The sequence below is a fragment of the Schistocerca serialis genome, chromosome 12 (assembly GCF_023864345.2).
Source record: "Schistocerca serialis cubense isolate TAMUIC-IGC-003099 chromosome 12, iqSchSeri2.2, whole genome shotgun sequence".
NCBI classification, from domain to species: Eukaryota; Metazoa; Arthropoda; class Insecta; order Orthoptera; family Acrididae; genus Schistocerca; species Schistocerca serialis.
The window spans coordinates 145,601,587-145,620,243 of record NC_064649.1 but is presented as its reverse complement, the minus strand read 5'-3'; the positions used below and the strand labels follow the sequence as shown (position 1 = coordinate 145,620,243).

The window sequence follows — 18,657 nt, the reverse complement described above, 5'->3', positions numbered from 1 at the left end:
CAAAAATGATCTGCACAAGGACTTAAAAGCACTTACTTTAGTTCAAAAAGGGGTCCACTACTCAGGAACACTCATCTTATATAATTTACCAGCAAACATAAAAAAATTAGTTACAAAAAAAGATCAGTTTAAATGGAGCCTGAAAGACTTACTAGTGGCCAATTCCTTCTACTCCATTGACGAATTTTTTAATAGAAACAAATGATGTATTGTATATATTCATACTATTAGTATTGTTATTTCAGCTTTTTAAAAAAATTGACATGTTCCACATCCACGAGGATCTCCTCAGCACGGATCTATGGAACGAAAAACAAATCTAATCTCCAGACACATGCAGACATTGTTAAAATAAGTGCTAGTAAGTCTTAAAGACCGCGAATAGTAATCATTATATTCACAACTTGGTGAATTTTGTATTACAGTGTGAATATATAAAGTCATATTTTATTTTTGAGGTCATATTCATTTAAGTTTTAGGTCATGAATGCTTGCATATTTCGCTGTTTTTTATGTCGTTAGGACTTATGACCCAGTACTTCAGTCCCTTTAAACACATAATCATCATCAATTCATGCCATTAGAAACCGGGCCCTAATCATGGAGAAGTGGCCTATATGCAATACTTTTGCATCGTCTGGATGTTGTCGCATTACTGTGTGTTGTACGTTCCAACTGCTGCATGTTACAGCCTTCTTCACTGTTGTGCCGATGTTTTCACAACAAAAGTAAATGGGGCAACAAGAATAGTAGGTGGTAATTATATTACTATGTTAGAGCGAACCTTCGCAGACCAAGACACTCCGAAAGGGTCCCTGAACCACCTGGAGTTCGTCGGTGGAGTTCTCGTACTCCGTATTATAAAAATGCCCTTTCACAAAGGCAAGTGAAATGGCCTATTCATGTAAACACTTATTCTAAGAGAAAATAATCCTTAAAATACTCTCCAGTGAAATTGTTACTGAATGAGTATATTAATCGACTACTTTTCAGTACTAGCTACATTTCCAGACTCATCGAAATACTCTGTATCTAAATGAGAATACCGTAATTGGCTGTTTTCGTCGTGTCCACCGAGATTATGTTTGGTGTTAGCTTACGACTTTCGGTGTCCAGTTTGGCACTCATGGATCGCTTGCCGTATAGTCCACTTCTAGTGCACGTTTAGCTTACCTACACCACCAGACGGGTTTTATTTTCTGGTTGTCGCGTGTGTGGCTTACAATTAATTATATGTGGGAAATTTTTTTTTATCTAATATTTGCGATTGAAGAGTTAGTGACGCTCTCGAGTCCTGATTTCAGTTCTGCTTGAACGAGTTACTGTGTAACGTATGTAAGTTCGTGCAGCTGTGTGTAGTCATTTTTAATTTAGTATCCTAGTATTTTAATGTCCTTTTTTTCTCTCTTTTCATCAAGGTTGGGAAAATGCTCTTTTTTGTCATTAATATACCAGAACTTACACCTACTTAATAAAAACATTACAACCCATGAGGCACCGGAGGGATTCGAACCCTCGATCTCCTGTTTACTAGACAGGCGCTTTAACCAACTAAGCCACGGCGCCGCACATGGATCTGTACTTCCTGCATAACAGACAGTTAAATTCGATACGCTGTCCTGTTTTCATACATTAAAAATTTTCGCCCAACGTGGGGCTCGAACCCACGACCCTGAGATTAAGAGTCTCATGCTCTACCGACTGAGCTAGCCGGGCGGTTGACAGTCTGCCTGTTTGTAGATCCTCTTACAGTGGTACGCAAGTTATTGTATTTCCCAACGCAACAGGCCGTTACATGCTAAACTACATACAGTTGACTGTGTAAATTAGGGTCCTCACAAGGAACGAAAAGAAACATGATAACGATACATAAACAATTATTAAGGGTACAATATCATAAAACATCAGCATCTCATAAATGTTGTCTGAAAAATGTATGTACAAAAGATATACTGCCGCCGCATTATCACATATTTTGTCCTTAATAACTAACATCACATTCATGTACTGATTATTAAACTCTGCTGCTACTCGAAACAGAAGTTACATGCTACATGGAGTACCGGTTCCGTAACACTTTCTGACAACAACCGTTTTAGCTGCCATGATCTATTTATCGACAGAATTAGGGATATATTGTAAAAACTACATCGTGCTCCAACTAATCGAATAGTCTACTGCACCCCGTCATGTTATGCAGGCTCCGTTCATCAACATTTTTAAATCTATACGAAAGTAATGTGGTTCAGGAGTTGAATCCAAGATTTCGATTGGAAAGGGGGGAGGGGCGAACTAATACAAATCTCAAGAGTGAACTAAGGTGTGTTCTTACTACTATACAAATACAAGTCGTTGTTCAGCTTTGTTACCGGCACCAAAAATCTCAAGAATTTTTTTATTGATTTACTTCGAAATGCTTACAGGATGCTTCAAGAATCTTTTTATTAGCAAAAATCTCGAAAAGTTCTTGACCGATTAACTCCATATTTTTACACGATACTCAACGTTCAGATCATTCATATTATATAAAATATGTAAAATATATAAAGGGGAAACACTGTTGGCAAAATACTCGGAAAAGTTATCGGCCAGCTTACTGCAAAATTTTACACGATTTAACATTCAGATGGGCATAACCTATACATTCGATTAAATAAGAATGTAAAGGTTGTCTGTCTGAAATGGGCTGTGAGAAAGATAATCCTATGATTTGCTGTGCTGTGAAAATGGGTAGTGACGTTTTCTTTCTCCCAGCCAGTTTTAACTACAGTAGGAGCGCATTTAAACCATGAAATCATTGTTTTTGTCACTTATATATTCAGTCTCTTTTTACGTAACTTTAAACGAGAATTGTATGCACAACTATATGCTGTTTTGTGTTCATACTAGCAGTCAGTTTCAATAGAAAATAGGAAAGCAGCATTTATGGCTTACTGGCTTGTGATGAGAATACTGCTAAGGAATCTCAATCGTCCGATACTTCGTAATACTCCGCATTTGTAGATTAAAGCTATGCGAAATATTGTCACTGAAGTCATTATTTACACAGATGCAGCAGCAGAAGTGGTCTCTGTTATATCCCAATACCAATGATCCCACTCAGTTTAATTGACTTCAATACCCAACCACAGTTTCGTCGCAGTAACAATAAACGAGGCTCAAGGTAAGACGAGGGGGGAGATGAGGAAATGGGTTCTGAGAGGGGCGGGAAGTGGTGGAGCAAGATGAGAGGAAGAGATGGGTAAAGGGGGGGGGGGGGGGGGAAGAGGGGAGGAGATGATGAACAGACAGTGAGACAGAAAAAGATTAGGACGTATATCTAATTCCCATACATATTTAGCTATTGTGAAGTATTGCTGGATTCGCTAGTCCGTTGTAATACCAATTACAACTGCAAGAATTTTTTTAAGCGTGGGGCGAAAATGGATGTAGTTATGAGGGAGAAATGGATGTAGTTATGAGGGGGAGGGGGCGAGACTGCAATCCCACATCCCCCACCTCCCGCTAGATTCGATCTATTGTGACTAGAGCAATGCAAGGATTCTTCTTCAACGTTACAGCAAATGGATTGAACAGAGTGTAACGAACAACAGACCTCGTCTCTATAAATCGACAGTACTATGTGACATTTGGACAAGGTGGAACAGAACATTGATAGTAAGAAACAAGTGAATTCACATTGAGTTTAATGAAATTTTCATAAACGGATAATAATTACGGCCTTATTATGCTATTCTATTAGCTACTGTATGGTGTAGGTTTTGCAGTCTATAATGTAGTTGTCTCGATAAATCAGTGTTTCCCAACCTGGAGCTAATTACCTCATAAGGGATAACGTGAAATTTTGCAAAGGGTAAAAACAAAAGGGGTTCGATTGCGTTTCACTCACAAGACTAAATATTTTTTTAAAGATTGTTACCACTAGCATTATTTCTTAAAATTTTAAAGTTACCAGTAATTCATTTTTTCTCTTACTAGTACTAACAGGTCATACAATGCAGTGGAGGCTACAGCTAGTGAAACGAATGTATGAAACCGCGTGTATAGGACTTTGTCCAGGACGCGAACGAAATTAACGTGTAATACGTTCTTGCTTCACGGCCAGTCGCTACTAGGACCAGGAGCAGCATCTTCGCTCGCATTTGTAAATAACATTAAACAGTCACTACACACAACAATACTATATTCACAAAACGTACGTGGCTAGTGTTGGCAGCGACCGTAAACATTCCAGAGCGGCACGAAGTCGGCCGATTTCCACCCACCACAGAGGGGGCAGGTAAAAATGCGCGATTGTGCAAAAATGCATTGTGTTCCGATTTGCAAAAACTTTCTTGTACCAACAGCAGCAATACTATTCGCTAGAAACTACAATTGAAATATCTGAAGAAAAATAGCAGCCAGAAATTTTAGATTCATAAGTACTTGAAGTAACTTACACCGTCTTGACATCTAGAATGAAACAATATTCATTTACAGATATCTTGCGCTCCTTACAAATTCCAGCGATCTTTCTTACATTCCATCTCCCTTATATTTCATTTCCTAGGAAATCATTTCAATGTACAAGTCTCTTTTATCATTAATCCACAAGGGTTCAGAACCACTTTCTCCACAAAAAAAAAGAAAAATGGGAAATTAGTAATAATCCTACTGCTCGTATAAAAAGGTTCAAATGGCTCTGAGCACTATGGGACTTAACACCTAAGGTCATCAGTCCCCTAGAACTACTTAAACCTAACTAACCTAAGGACATCACACATATCCATACCCGAGGCAGGATTCGAACCTGCGACCGTAGCAGTCGCGCGGTTCCGGACTGTAGCGCCTAGAACCGGATGGCCACCACGGCCGCCACTGCTCGTATAAAAGGCAAAGAATCATTATATACATTTTGTTGCGCAATGGAAAATAAAAATAATAAAAATTAACTTCCACTCCCTCATTTTCGTACGCAATTTTAACAGCGTTTTACTTATATTTAATTTGTGCACTGCGAGAAATTATCTGTGTTTCTTTGAAGACAAACTAGCAACTTGCGGAACGAGAATCGGGTAAAAAATTAGGCGCATAAAGGTTTAACTTACGCATCTAAGAATGCAAAATTGTGACATATGCGATACACATACTAGCTGACAAACATTATTAGTTCGTGTACGCAGCGGTGAATTGCCGTCAACATTCCCGGAACTGGGATTATCCCTATTTCCGACGACGCTGCTGGTCTTTATATTCCGACCCTCTCGTATCCGTCACACTCGACGGCCGATTAGCTCGCCTAAACAAGCGCAACGTTACACTAGCCCAATTTCGATCGTTGGGGAGTATCGATTTTCATGGTCGTATTGTGCCTGAGCGCGGTGAGCCTCCCCGTGTCCCGTGACACGAATCTCACATGTGATATACGTGCTGCCGGAACTTTAGTACGATTGAAGTTTGTTGCGACTTTGACATTTGGCACACTAGAGGGAGATGTGGCGCCGTTGTCCGGGAACACCAATGGCGAGCAGGCTTTCCCTACCGCGCCACAACCGGTTCGGATGGTAAAGCGCTCCTGTTGCCACACCACGAGTAAACAGTACCACGTGGCACCACGTCAACGTTCGTCAGCTCTCGTTGTAAAGTCATACCTTGTGGCATTGAAATATACTGTAGGCGTCCTGTGTCGTGAAGAAGTGTTTGCGTTGGATTAACAACAATAGCGCAGTACATCTGAATAAGATGGCTCTGAGCGCTATGGGACTTAACTTCTGAGGTCATCAGTCCCCTAGAACTTAGATCTACTTAAACCTAACCATCCGAAGGACATCACACACATCCATGCCCGAGGCAGGATTCGAACCTGCGACCGTAGCAGTCACGCGGTTCCGGACTACATCGGCCGGCCATCATCTGAATAAGAGATTTGCAATAAAAGTGTCGTCCAGGATCACTGTTCACTGGCTGCAAAACACTCATCGGAATTCGACAATAGTAACGGAGAAACGCCATACCGCCCTGTTGTGATGCATAAATCCTCAACAATGCACTGGAGGAAAGCGAGAGCTTCTTGCTCTGGGTACAAAGAAATGTTTCACCTGCCATGTATAAAGCAAAGGGAACTTGTTGTGCTATATAAGCAGAAATTTCACGTTACCACGTCAACTGGCTAACCGCAAAGGGCATAGTTTAATGAGGCTTCCTCCCTATCATGGTCATTTAAATCCGACAGAGTATATTGGCCTAAGTGAATAGTAATGTGGCAAAAAGCAACAAGATGCTCCGCTCTCTGAGATTTAAATGCTGACAAAAGAAGCCACTGCAAATGTTACATAGCAGGGCTGGTCTAGATTTTTCACCCATAGCAAGAAGGTAGTTGAGCAGACATTGAGGAATATGTAACTTCCCTTGTTGCCATGTTACACTCTGCTGCCGGCCGAGGTGACCGAGCGGTTCTAGCCGCTTCAGTCCGGAACCGTGCGACTGCTACGGTCGCATGTCCGAATCCTGCCTTGGGCATGGATGTCTGTGATGTCCTTTGGTTAGTTAGGTTTAAGTAGTTCTGAGTTCTAGGGGACTGCTGACCTCATATGTTAAGTCCCATAGTGCTCAGAACCGTTTGAACCATTTAGAATCTGCTTTTTTGTCAGAACACAGCACAGTTTAGACATATTCATCTCAATAACTTTCTAATGCAATTGAAATTGCGACAGAATACAGAAACGGTGTATTATTTAACTACCAACTGGGTGCAAGTCACGTCAATAGTTTATGAAACAGTCCATTTTCAGTATAAAAATAAGGACGTAAGTTCTTCATTTACGCTGTTGCTAAATCCACAGCGATTCTAGTTTCACCAGTTGTCGATGGTCCTCAATAATCACACTATTTCATTGACAAATATGCAGTCGCTTGAATATCGCGAGAGATATGGAAGTTTCACATATTAATCATACGGCAAAACACTCTCGTACCACGTTTCAGGAATTACTGCAACCATTCGCCGTTTTTTCTTCAATTTTTATTTATTCATGACCGGTTTCGAATCGCCTGGCGATTCATCATGAGATGATACAATTTAGTTTGGAGTATTGTGGGGGTCGTGCATCCGTGGCAAATACAGAGACGAAAAAGTGAGCACTATATGTCGAAAGAATATTACGATTGTAAGATTAATTTGGTGGTATTACTCACTGTATTTATTCTTGTGGCAGGCACTGCTCTGGAAAACATAATGTGTGCTTACCAGTATCGTTAAATATAAAGTGAAACAGGCACTTTTCCTCCGACGGCGACTCCCACGTGCTTCACAAAATATAAACAAACCAAAGAGTGTGACTGTTGTCTCCAAAGAGTTTTGTGGAGGCAGAGATTTTCATTGCTCATTTTTCGTTTTGTGTGGCATTCGTAATAAAATATATATTTGTTACATTACTTTCTTTATAAAAAGTATTATTATGTTTTTACATTGCAAAATTTTCTTTTGCTATTTACAAAATCTATAACAAAGTGTTTAGGACAATATTTCTGGTAGTGAAGTTATGTTTGGCATGTTTCTCATTGGTCAACACACAGGATAGTATACATATGGGGAGGGGGGGGGGGAAGGAAGGAAAGAGGGATGGGAGGGAGAAGGGAGAGAGAGAGAGAGAGAGAGAGAGAGAGAGAGAGAGAGCACAAAATAGTCATTCAATCACAGATATAAAAACCAACCTTCACATTCTACACAGTGTAGACAAAGGAATCATAATGGACCTCTTGGAACAATTGAAAATTTTAGTATGAAGGCTTTCACGACCGGATGACATATCTTCTGGTAAACCTTCCGGGATGTAACCCCTCTGAAGATGTCCAGCGCAGCTCTGGACGAAACGTTAGGAGCTGAAGAGTTTCATGGACCACGACCTTACATCCCGGAAGGTTTACCAGAAGAATTGAAAATTTTCATACATAACAATGAACAAATTGATTTAGCAAACAACCCATTCTTCCAAAATTTTAAAGAATCCTTAAATTTGAAAAACTAATAATAAATACTGTACTCATCCACTCCCACCTCGCTCATACCACACCTAAACACCATCCTCTCTCTCTCTCTCTCTCTCTCTCTCTCTCTCTCTCTCTCCCATTTAATACGCAGGAACATGCAACCTAACAGTCTCAAAGTACATATTCATAGCGAAACCTATTTTTCGCAGTAAACTAAGGATTTTTTGGAATAGTTTACCTGCTATCGAAATGCCACAGTAACTATAACCATTAGCGAAATGATAGGGGGGGGGGGGGGACATTGATCATGAAGCTTACGAATTAAACTATAAGATGTGCGAGAATCAGAATTTATTACGGAACAGTTTCTTTAAAATCGTTTGAGAAAGATCGCAGATCAGCTGGCTCGCGCGACTAGGTGTTCAGTTGAGCGAGTAGGCCTGCCATTATACTGCGGTCACCGGCCGACGCGGCCCGCACACGCTTCCCTCCACTGGCCCCGAAGCGAACCGTCAAAAGTAGCAACTTATTCTAAACGCACTATAATGTGGTGTCACCGCCAGACACCACACTTGCTAGGTGGTAGCTTAAATCGGCCGCGGTCCATTTAGTACATGTCGGACCCGCGTGTCGCCACTGTGTAGTCGCAGACCTAGCGCCACCACCAAGGCAGGTCTCGTGATACGAAAGGAGAGCACTCGCCCCAGTTGTACGAGAACCTAGCTACCGCCCAGTTGTACGAAGCCTTTCTCTCTCATTAGCCGAGAGACAGAATAGCCATCAGCTAAGTTAATGGCTACGAACTAGCAAGGCGCCATTAGCCATACAGTGATTGTAATTAAAGTCTCCTGTGTATCGTCAAGATCGATGTACCACAATGATATTAAAGATAAGTATTAATACAGCTACGTACTTTTCTTAATAACATTAATTACGTAGCCTGTTCCAGTACTTCACGCCCGTCTGCGTTAGTCTAGCGTGCATTTTCAGCCATCTCAACTTCACGGTGTCGGCCCAGCTACCGACACAACATATAATTATTCTTTGAAATAATGTTCTGATTGCTATTTTTAATATTTGATTAATTCCAAGCGTGAAAGCATTACGAGGCTAACCAGGTTACGTTTATTTAGGAATTTCCATCTACAAATGCTCAGTCATTGTGTGTGCACCTCATTAGTGGTAATAAATGGAAACGTATTTACAGGTCGCGCATCAAACGGATAAGTAACATCTTGAGTCATCTTATTTAATTTGACGTGTTTATTGACTTCATTTCAGTTGACCTCTTTATTCATTTGAGGACCATATGCATAACATAATGTCGCCTAATTACTATATAAAATTGTACGTCGTTTGCACACCAGAGTAATAAACGTAGTATTACCATAACACTCTTTTGAAACTATGAAAGGATCGTAAATACGGAGTATCATTGAAGCATTCTTGTCTACGAATTAAAGGAGCAACTCATTACCTTCAGCTGGTGTACTCATTGCGATTTTGGACACTGTTGTTGCCTTTTTCTTTATTTCAAAGTGAGAACCGTACTCGTTATTTACAGATGTATTACATACCCGCCAGGGTAGCCGAGAGCGCTAATGCACTGCTTTCTGGTTCGGGTAGGCGCGTCGGCCCCTGATCGAATCCGCCCAGTGGGCCGGTATGCTGGCCAGCCTGGATGTGGTTTTCAGGCGGTTTTCCACATCCCACTAGGTGAATACCGTGCTAGTCCCAGCATTCCGCCTCAGTTACACGTCTTACAGACATTTGAACACATTCGCACTATTTCACGACTTACACTAGACGCAGACGCAGACAACTTGGGTACAATACTTGCGTCCCGGGGGGGGGGGGGGGATTCGGGGTGGTGGCAGGAAGGGCATCCCTCTGCAACTGCCAAATCCGTAATAACAAGGCCGACCCCGCGCTGGTGCAGGACAAAGGCCCAAAGAAAGAAATATTTACGTATGTATTACGAAAAGTGCTTAATAATAATCTCTCTAAATGGTTAAAGTGTGGTGGTTGTGTGAAGTATGTTCTAATTTCCACAGAAAATTATAATTCACTGCGATAAAAATAAACTCCTTCCTTTGCTCTTGAAACTAACGCAAGGGGAAAAAGCATCAGCTGGAACATTCCTGTTCTAATACCAGGATACATTTGGGTCTGCATATGCACTTTAACTGAAGATGTTCTTGCTTGGAAAATAAATCTCCTAAAATTACTAGCTCCTAAATTTCTTTTACGCGTTATGGATGGCTAAGCCTAAGTTGCTATTTTGTTCCTTTCAAATGTGTCAATCTTTCCTGTCCTTTTTATTCTGAGTGGTACCTAGTTTGTTTTAGCACATGATAATGTCTTCGAGATCTCTGCTGGCACTGGCGTGTTTCATGCTTAATTTGTGTATTATTGACAACGAAAACTCTTTCATAGGACAGAGCACTCGTACATGTGTGATACATAAGATTAAATATTACAGAACATGCTTTTATCGAATTACAGAGAAGGTCCCAACACCTTTTAGAAAAGGGAAGGTAAAGAAAAAAATATTAGAAATAGTAAGACATGAACCATTGGTGTTAGTTTACCTTTCGTCGAAACATGACACCCCGATCAGTACTCCCTCGTGGACGTTCCAAACTCGTGAATTAGTTTCATACTAATACCTGCTGAAGACTTTACCCGCCGATATAACTTTACCTTACATTTAATTATAACAAAACGTACCAGTAAGGATAAGATTTCGAGATACTCCCAATATTTTGAAGCAGCATATATTCATAGGACATACGTTGTAATTAAAAACCTATTAAACAATAACTTCAATTAAGAAGACAAAAATCCAGTATTGCTTCTCCCAGTTTTTAGAACTCGATACGACCACGAAAGCCGATAGACATCCCAAATGGCCGAAACTGGTCATGTATGTACACGTCGTGGTGATGTCACGGAGAAATATCACCGAGGCGAATTTACGTCTCCCGTTCCGTGGCTGTCGCGAGTAGAGTTCCACCTTTGGCAAGTCAAAAGTCTGGACACTACCTCCTTTGGCAAGTCAAAAGTCAGGATACTTCACACAAAAGGTGGTAAGTACTTAATCAGCAAATGTGCAATTCTTATTAACGTTAGTCAGATTTTGTCCTCACACCAGAACTTAGCTACAAACGCCACACTCGAACCTTAAAATATTTAGAAATGAACTGTGTTTATTTTACACACTGGTGAAAATTAGTGGAGCTAAGCCTGGAACTTAGAGATGTATTTATTGTCTAGTGTTCCGGCCTATAGAAGTTTCTTCTAATGTAGAACATGCTGACAGAACTCTGAGAGAAGCGTATATTGTAGTCTGTTTTTACAAGAAGTTCGTTTTCAACACATTTCACCTACAGTTTGTTTCGCTCATCAGTCCACAAGTCTACATCAGGAAGAACACTCATTCTGTGTGTGCGCTGCTCGAAGGAATACGAAATACAAATCTTATGTCTTTCATAAGTTTGGAGCTGCAGTTTTACCAAAGAAATGATCTCATTTTTGGTCTGCTGGTAAACCTGAAGTTTTAAAAGTTTGAACGACAGTTCTTAACGCGGCATATAATAGTAGAATTTATCACCGTTTACTTTTACACTATTCTCATTTACAATATCTATAACGCTACCAAAAGCCATATCTCATTTCATGCCTAGGACAGCGATTCCTTAAAAGGCGAGGTTCGAAATTAATTATTTAAATATGGATTGTACTTGGAAAAACCATAAAATAAGCGTAATGGTAATAATGTTCTGCTCCTACGGAACGGCGAAAGTACGAAACATATCAGAACTCCTTGACTCGGTCGCTTCATAAATACAACTGTCACTCCAATACTATGTATTATGAAAACGAGGCGTCGAAACAGTTGACTTTTAATCCCATTGTTTTGTTGCTCTCTCACGAACTTTACACGGATAAGATGATAAAATGAAGAATATGAAATTAAACATTATGCAGTATAATACAAAAAAGGTACAATTTAAAAAGTAAACCGAGAAAGCAGCGACATTAGTGCATCCCTTCGTATCATGTAGGGACACAGAACACTTATACAAAAGTAGGGACAACAGTACAAAATCGGGACAGGTGGCGATTATAGTAGAGGTACAAAATTCACACGTCTCATGTTCCTCATCGAAACGATCATGCGCCAATGTTGCGCGAATTATTGTTGTCAATAGGTTTTCCGAGGCGGTTTTTACTTTCCTGCCACCTAGACAACAGTCAAAGTATTTGAAAATTTTCGGGTCCTTACATGCCTCTGGGGTGTGACATACCTCGTGTACAAAAACAGGAGCAAAAAGGGGGATACCGTGGAGCATTTGGCCAGAAAATACGAAATGTCCCACCACAATGTGGAGAAAAATAAACAAGTTAAAATCGCAATACGTGAGAGAACGTAAGAAGCTGTGCGAGTCAAAAAAGATGTTCTCCACGAAAATTAAACTGACTTGGTTATCATCCTTTACTATTTTTACTACGAAGCATAGAATCCAGGGGAAGTCGGCATACAGATTGCGATGAAGGTAGACTGGCTGTTAACGGAATAGGTACATTTTACTTTATTTCACAATTCGATATCAATATAAAGAAAAGACGTTGTTCAACGTTCACACGAAAATCTCGAAAAGTTCTTGACCGATTGATTTCAAAATTTTACGTAATACTCTAAAAATATACAGTTTATGTGCGTCTGAATTTTTAGTAAACAGTGTGCAGATTTTCTGTTAAAACCTAAACCAAGAAGAAAAATTGTCTACTGTGGGGCGGTTTCGTTTACTTTTTCGGGGTAAGTTTTAACTAAGACGTCAGGGAATTTAACAGACGTTGTTTCTCCTATACATAGTCTTTCTCTTCGTGTATAACTTTAAGCAAAAATTGTATACACAACAATGTGCTGTTTTATTTTCTTCTATCGGCTTATGATCAGAATACTGTTACGGAATCTGAATCGTCCGAAATCCTGTAATCCAGCCCGTTGGCAGACTAAAACTATGAGAAATAATGTCGCTGACGCCGATGGAAACGTCTCTGTCATATCCCGTGAACAAGTGAGCTCAGTCGATTTACCCATTCATTTTAAGCAACTTCAGTTCCCAAGAAAAGTTTCGTTTGGAGATGTAGTGAACAAGGCTCAAGGTCGGAGGGAGATGGGAAGAGGAGATGGACGGAGAGAGGGAGAATGAGGTGACTGAAAGAGAAAGGGGTGGAGGAGACTGGGACGTATATCCAATTCTTATAATACCTATTTAGCAGTTACGTCAATGGTACTGCTTCCATTAGAAGTCTTTAGTATAGTGGGAAAAGAATGCGATATAATGGATCATGTATGAACCAGATTTGTTGTGCTGATGACATTGTATTGTATGTCTCCAGTGCAGATAAGCTTCGATAGCCGGCCGTTGTGGCCGTGCGGTTCTAGGCGCTGCAGTCTGGAACCGAGCGACCGCTACGGTCGCAGGTTCGAATCCTGCCTCGGGCATGGATGTGTGTGATGTCTTTAGGTTAGTTGGGTTTAATTAGTTTTAAGTTCTAGTAGACTGATGACCTCAGAAGTTAAGTCGCATAGTGCTCAGTGCCATTTGAACCATAAGCTTCGATAATGAAAGGAAGTATGAAAGTACAGCTGAAATCGGTTAAAATAAGACTAAGCTAATCTGCAATGAACACATAGAAAGTAAAACAGTACAAATTAGCCAGGAAATAGACCCAGTGAATGAGTTCTTAGAATCACGGCAGCTGAAGGCAATTCTATGGTCGTGCCACGGCATGTCCCCAGTATTGGGACACGGCCGGCGCCATTCCAAAATACCGTCACCAACCCCCACCCCCCTCCCCCCACCTACGTATACGCGCTAGACATTTCAGTATTGGGACACGGCCGGCACCATTCCAAAATACCGTCACCAACCCCTCCCACCCCCCCCCCCCCCCCCACCTACGTATACGCGCTAGACATGAAATGTTTTCATAACATGTTTTTCCAAAACATCGTTAGTCGACAAGGTCGCACGCAATGTATCCGGCATGTGTTGCCTCTCTAGTCGTTATTACCGTAGCGGGTTGTGACATAGAGAGGGTGGTGGAAATGGCTGTATCCAATACGATCCCTTAATTGAGTCACATGTTCGACTTCTACCAATAGGATTCAACTATCCTATGACCTCATTGTAGAACATATATAGGTTAAGTTCCGGGACCTCAGTCTTGGTCACTCAGTCAGCGGGAGACTAAGAAGAACAATCATGAAGCACCAGTCGACCTCCAGTGGAGTCACTCAGAACAGGATCAAACGGAAAAGTAAGTATCATATTTCACATTATTCTATCTCGTTCATTATCCTTATTATTCAATGTTTTCACTTATTCGCTAATATCTAATCATTCATCTTCTTTTTTCAACAGAGTCAAACGCAACCATGCTTAGCTCCGCAGACGCGTCCGAACCTGCATCCTCATTAGCTTCGTTAACCATCTCATCCGGACCTACACCAGCGACAGCCGACTCATTTGATCCAGTAGCGACCACGTGGGATCCTGTAGCTCACATGTTGGATCAGGACAAGGAGTTGCTGCTCTCCGTCCCACTCAGCAACTTGTGTGATGAAGACGCTCGATCTGCTCACCACACAACGAATTCAACCACTGGTGGTGTTAAAGATCCACTAAATGGTGGTCAGTACTGGATGCCTACATATAACTCATCACAATCGAACACTCCCGTGATAGTGCAACCACCGAGTTTAGATACTGTAAATAAAAAGAATACGTCTAGTGCGGCTACGCTATTCACCACGACATATAATTTAACCTCCAGTGGTTCCAAACGTGTGAACATTGCTATAGACGTCCATCATGTCTGGGGGATCCAAGCTATAATGGAGATTGAAAATATTTCCAAAAGTGTTAAAGTCCCGATTTCCGAGTTCGACTGGGCCGGGATCTGTCATGCAGAGCGCTACATCAATCAACAAATGACCACCGAATATGACCCAACTCATCCCCCACCAGAAATTCGTCTTGCCGATGTCACACTTTCCATTACTACTGTATATGATGACTGCGCCTTATGCATTAAATCAGGTGTCGACAGCGTCTATCTAAGGCATCCGTCAGTTATCAAATTATTCAACCTAGACTCCTCTATACGGTTTGCTCTCGAGAGACTGAATCGTTGGGTTCCTAGCATAGAGGCAGCATATAGTGATGTTAAAAACTCTCTACGTGTTAATAATATACATATTGACGATTTTGAGCAGCATCTTCGTTCGCATATGGCCATTAAAACTACAGACATCCAATTGAAATGCGTGTGTCAAAAACCAGAGTACTCAGAGTCACCTATCGGATTGCGTGAGATACGTGCAGAATTTATTGCCAACCAAAGAGAATTATTTGGTATATATTGTACAGGTTCTAAGAAGAAACGTGCAGATTATGATAACACCTCAGAAATAGTACATCCAATGTATGATTTTTAAATAAATAATTTATATTTAATCTTATCTCCTGTTTCTCTTTTATTTCAGACCATCACTCCTATTATAATCAAATTGATCCAATAATTTTTTAATTCTACTCAAATTATGACCATCTTACCCTTCATACATGTGTTCCTCGTGTAGACAGTATAGCTCAATCGGTTAATTGATCGAACTATACTGGCTACACACAAATATTATTATTATCCTCTCAGTTATATTTTCTATATATGTCAAGTACTTGTTTGTACATGGCTCATTTACTATCATGGCTGGCTGGGTGAAGCACCCTCACCACAAGGACTTTGTTGTCGGTGACTGGTCATGTGAAGATTCAAGTGAAGAGCAGAAGAAGAAGAAGAACAAGAAAAACGGAATTCTCCTTCCCGATAATATAAGAGCAATTATTGTAGGCCCATCCAACTGCGGCAAGACTAATGTCCTCATGACTCTGCTAACTCATGTGCAAGGTGTCCGATTTGAACATGTCTGTCTATTCTCAAAAACACTCTTTCAACCCGAGTATCAGCTATTGCATGAGATATTTCGAGGTGTAGATGGCGTTACATACACAACATTCAGTGAAAGCTCTGATATCCCCCCACCTGAAGAAACAAAACCAAACACAGTATTCATATTTGACGATGTTGCAGTAGAAAACCAAGACCAAATTCGCAAATATTTCTCTTTCGGTCGCCATATGGGTGCTGATGTATTTTATCTAAGTCAGACATATTCCAGAATCCCCAAACAACTTGTTAGGGATAACGCAAATCTCATTATAGCCTTCAAGCAAGACAATCTTAATTTAAGACACATTTACCAAGCACATGTGGGGACGGATATGTCGTTCAATGATTTCTTAAAGATATGTGCAGACTGTTGGAACCATTCACAGTATGGGTTTCTCGTTATTGATAAAACAAGAAAACTGTATGAGGGTAGATACAGACGAAACTTTCAAGAATTTTTGCATATATAACAAGGTAATAGACGTTAACACATCAGTCTACGTCATACCATGGACAAATTCGCGCGTATGTCCACCTCTCAACCTGAGATGATTGGTGTACACAGACAGAACATTCGCTTGTACATGGATGCGAAAATTCAAGCTATGGCTCTTAAAGTTGCAAGTATGCGCAGGGAACTAGAGACCTATTACCAAACCCTTCTGAGAATGGTGAATCAGTTAAATGAGCTAGTTAATCAAGTCAGTAAGAAAGTAACCGACTTAACTGAAAAGGTCGATCATATTCAGAGAAAAATAGATGTAGACCTCATTGTTGTCGATAAGGGTGATCGTGATCATACTAAGAAGCTGAAGAAAATGAATGCATATATAAAGCCTCATGTCGCAGAGACGTCTGATTAGTATACGTTGAGATGTCGACGACCAAACAGAAAGTCATTCAAGCCCGTAAAGCAGTCCGAGAGAAATTACGGTTGCTTAGGTTAGGGTATATTGATCGTCAGCAAACACTAAGAGAGACCTTTAAGCCCGTTACTGAGTCTCTCCGACAGCTCTCACCAAAAACAAAAACGACCCAAAACGACAGTCAAGCCATTGATGAATTCATTATTAGTCACGCACCAGGCCAGATAGATAGAACATTCGGCGTTAGCCCAGGAAGACCATACATGTTGGGCACGCATCCCATAACTGTAACAGAAGACAAAATACAAATAGCTGATAGACAGTTTGACCGAACACCAGGCTTAATGAATCTTATTTTCCTAAGACCAACTAAAAAACCTATAAATTATTCAGTTAGTGATAAGGACACGTACCGTCAAATACTACACATGACTGGTGTACACAAGATCACCAAAAGCCTAACCAACAGGAAGTATAAAACCATTATAAAACCAATACTTGAAGACCAAAACAACAACAACGGTGCCAGCAGCGGAGATGGTATTGACATTGGTCTTAAGGCAGTGAACAATCGAGTCCCTCAGTATATATATTATGACGACCCCAACGAACTAATAGATCGACTACGTCTGCTCATGGCATCAGCTGCTGCAGGTAATACAGCTCATTCGAATGAAGTTATCTCCATAATCTCTGAGCTTCGAGAGAGAGGTATCATCAAATAAGTATGGAGACCGTAGTTCGAGAACTACACAAACCAGCACGCAAAACATACCCGCGCAGGCATGTCATAATTAAAGGGATAGATGACTTGTGGCAAGCTGATCTTGTAGATATGCGACAATATTCACATGAGAATAATGGCTTCAAATACATTTTAATTGTTATTGATACATACTCCAAATTTGCATGGGCAGTACCAGTCAAGACAAAAACCGGACCAAATGTCGCTGATGCTTTTGAACGCTTGCTACAGATAGGAACCAATCGATGCCCTGACAATCTCCAAACCGATCATGGTGGTGAGTTCTACAATAGGTACTTCAAGACAGTGATGCAGCGGTATGGAATACATCACTACTCGACATTCACTCACCTGAAGGCAAGTATCGTAGAGCGCTTGAACAGAACAATAAAAGGTAGAATGTGGATGCGGTTTAACCTTCGTGGCTCATACAAATGGACAGATATCTTCCCAGAAATAATTGTTCAATATAATAGAACCAAACATAGCACAATAAAAATGCGGCCAATTGATGTTCGTGATAACACACTCATGGATACGGTATACTTTCACATTAAGATACTGGATCCACGCAAACAGAAATTTAATGTAGGTGATTTGGTGCGTATCTCAAAACACAAGACCGCATTTGAGAAATCATACCTACCGAACTGGTCAACTGAGATATTTACAGTTTCAAATGTGAAGCGAACGAATCCTAGAACTTATTTATTGAAAGACAGTAAAGGTGAAGAAATTGCAGGCTCCTTCTACACTGAGGAGATGCAGAAGAGCTCACAACCAGATCTTTTTCTCGTGGAGAGAGTCATAAGACGACTTGGAAATAAAGCCTTAGTCAAATGGCTTGGTTTTCCTGCTACACAAAACAGTTGGATTGATGCCAGGGATTTGCTATATAATGAACATTCATCGTCCACAACCACCACAGTAGCCTGACATGCGCGATCGAGGGCACATTAGAGGAGGCGGTGGTGTTCTGGACAAACTACCTTTGGAATTACACATCCCGGGCTATAACTACTGCGGACCTGGGACAAAGCTTCAGAAACGCTT

At 40.8% G+C, this 18,657-nt stretch overlaps 2 non-coding genes across 2 annotated transcripts; both read right to left on the bottom strand.

Moving 5' to 3' along the window:
* Positions 1-1,492: 1,492 nt before the first annotated feature.
* Positions 1,493-1,566, bottom strand: Trnat-agu (transfer RNA threonine (anticodon AGU)). The gene has a single exon. It is a non-coding gene; the product is annotated as a tRNA-Thr (tRNA).
* A 77-nt stretch (positions 1,567-1,643) lies between these two features.
* Trnak-cuu (transfer RNA lysine (anticodon CUU)) lies at positions 1,644-1,716 on the bottom strand. The gene has a single exon. It is a non-coding gene; the product is annotated as a tRNA-Lys (tRNA).
* Between the last annotated feature and the right edge of the window lie 16,941 nt (positions 1,717-18,657).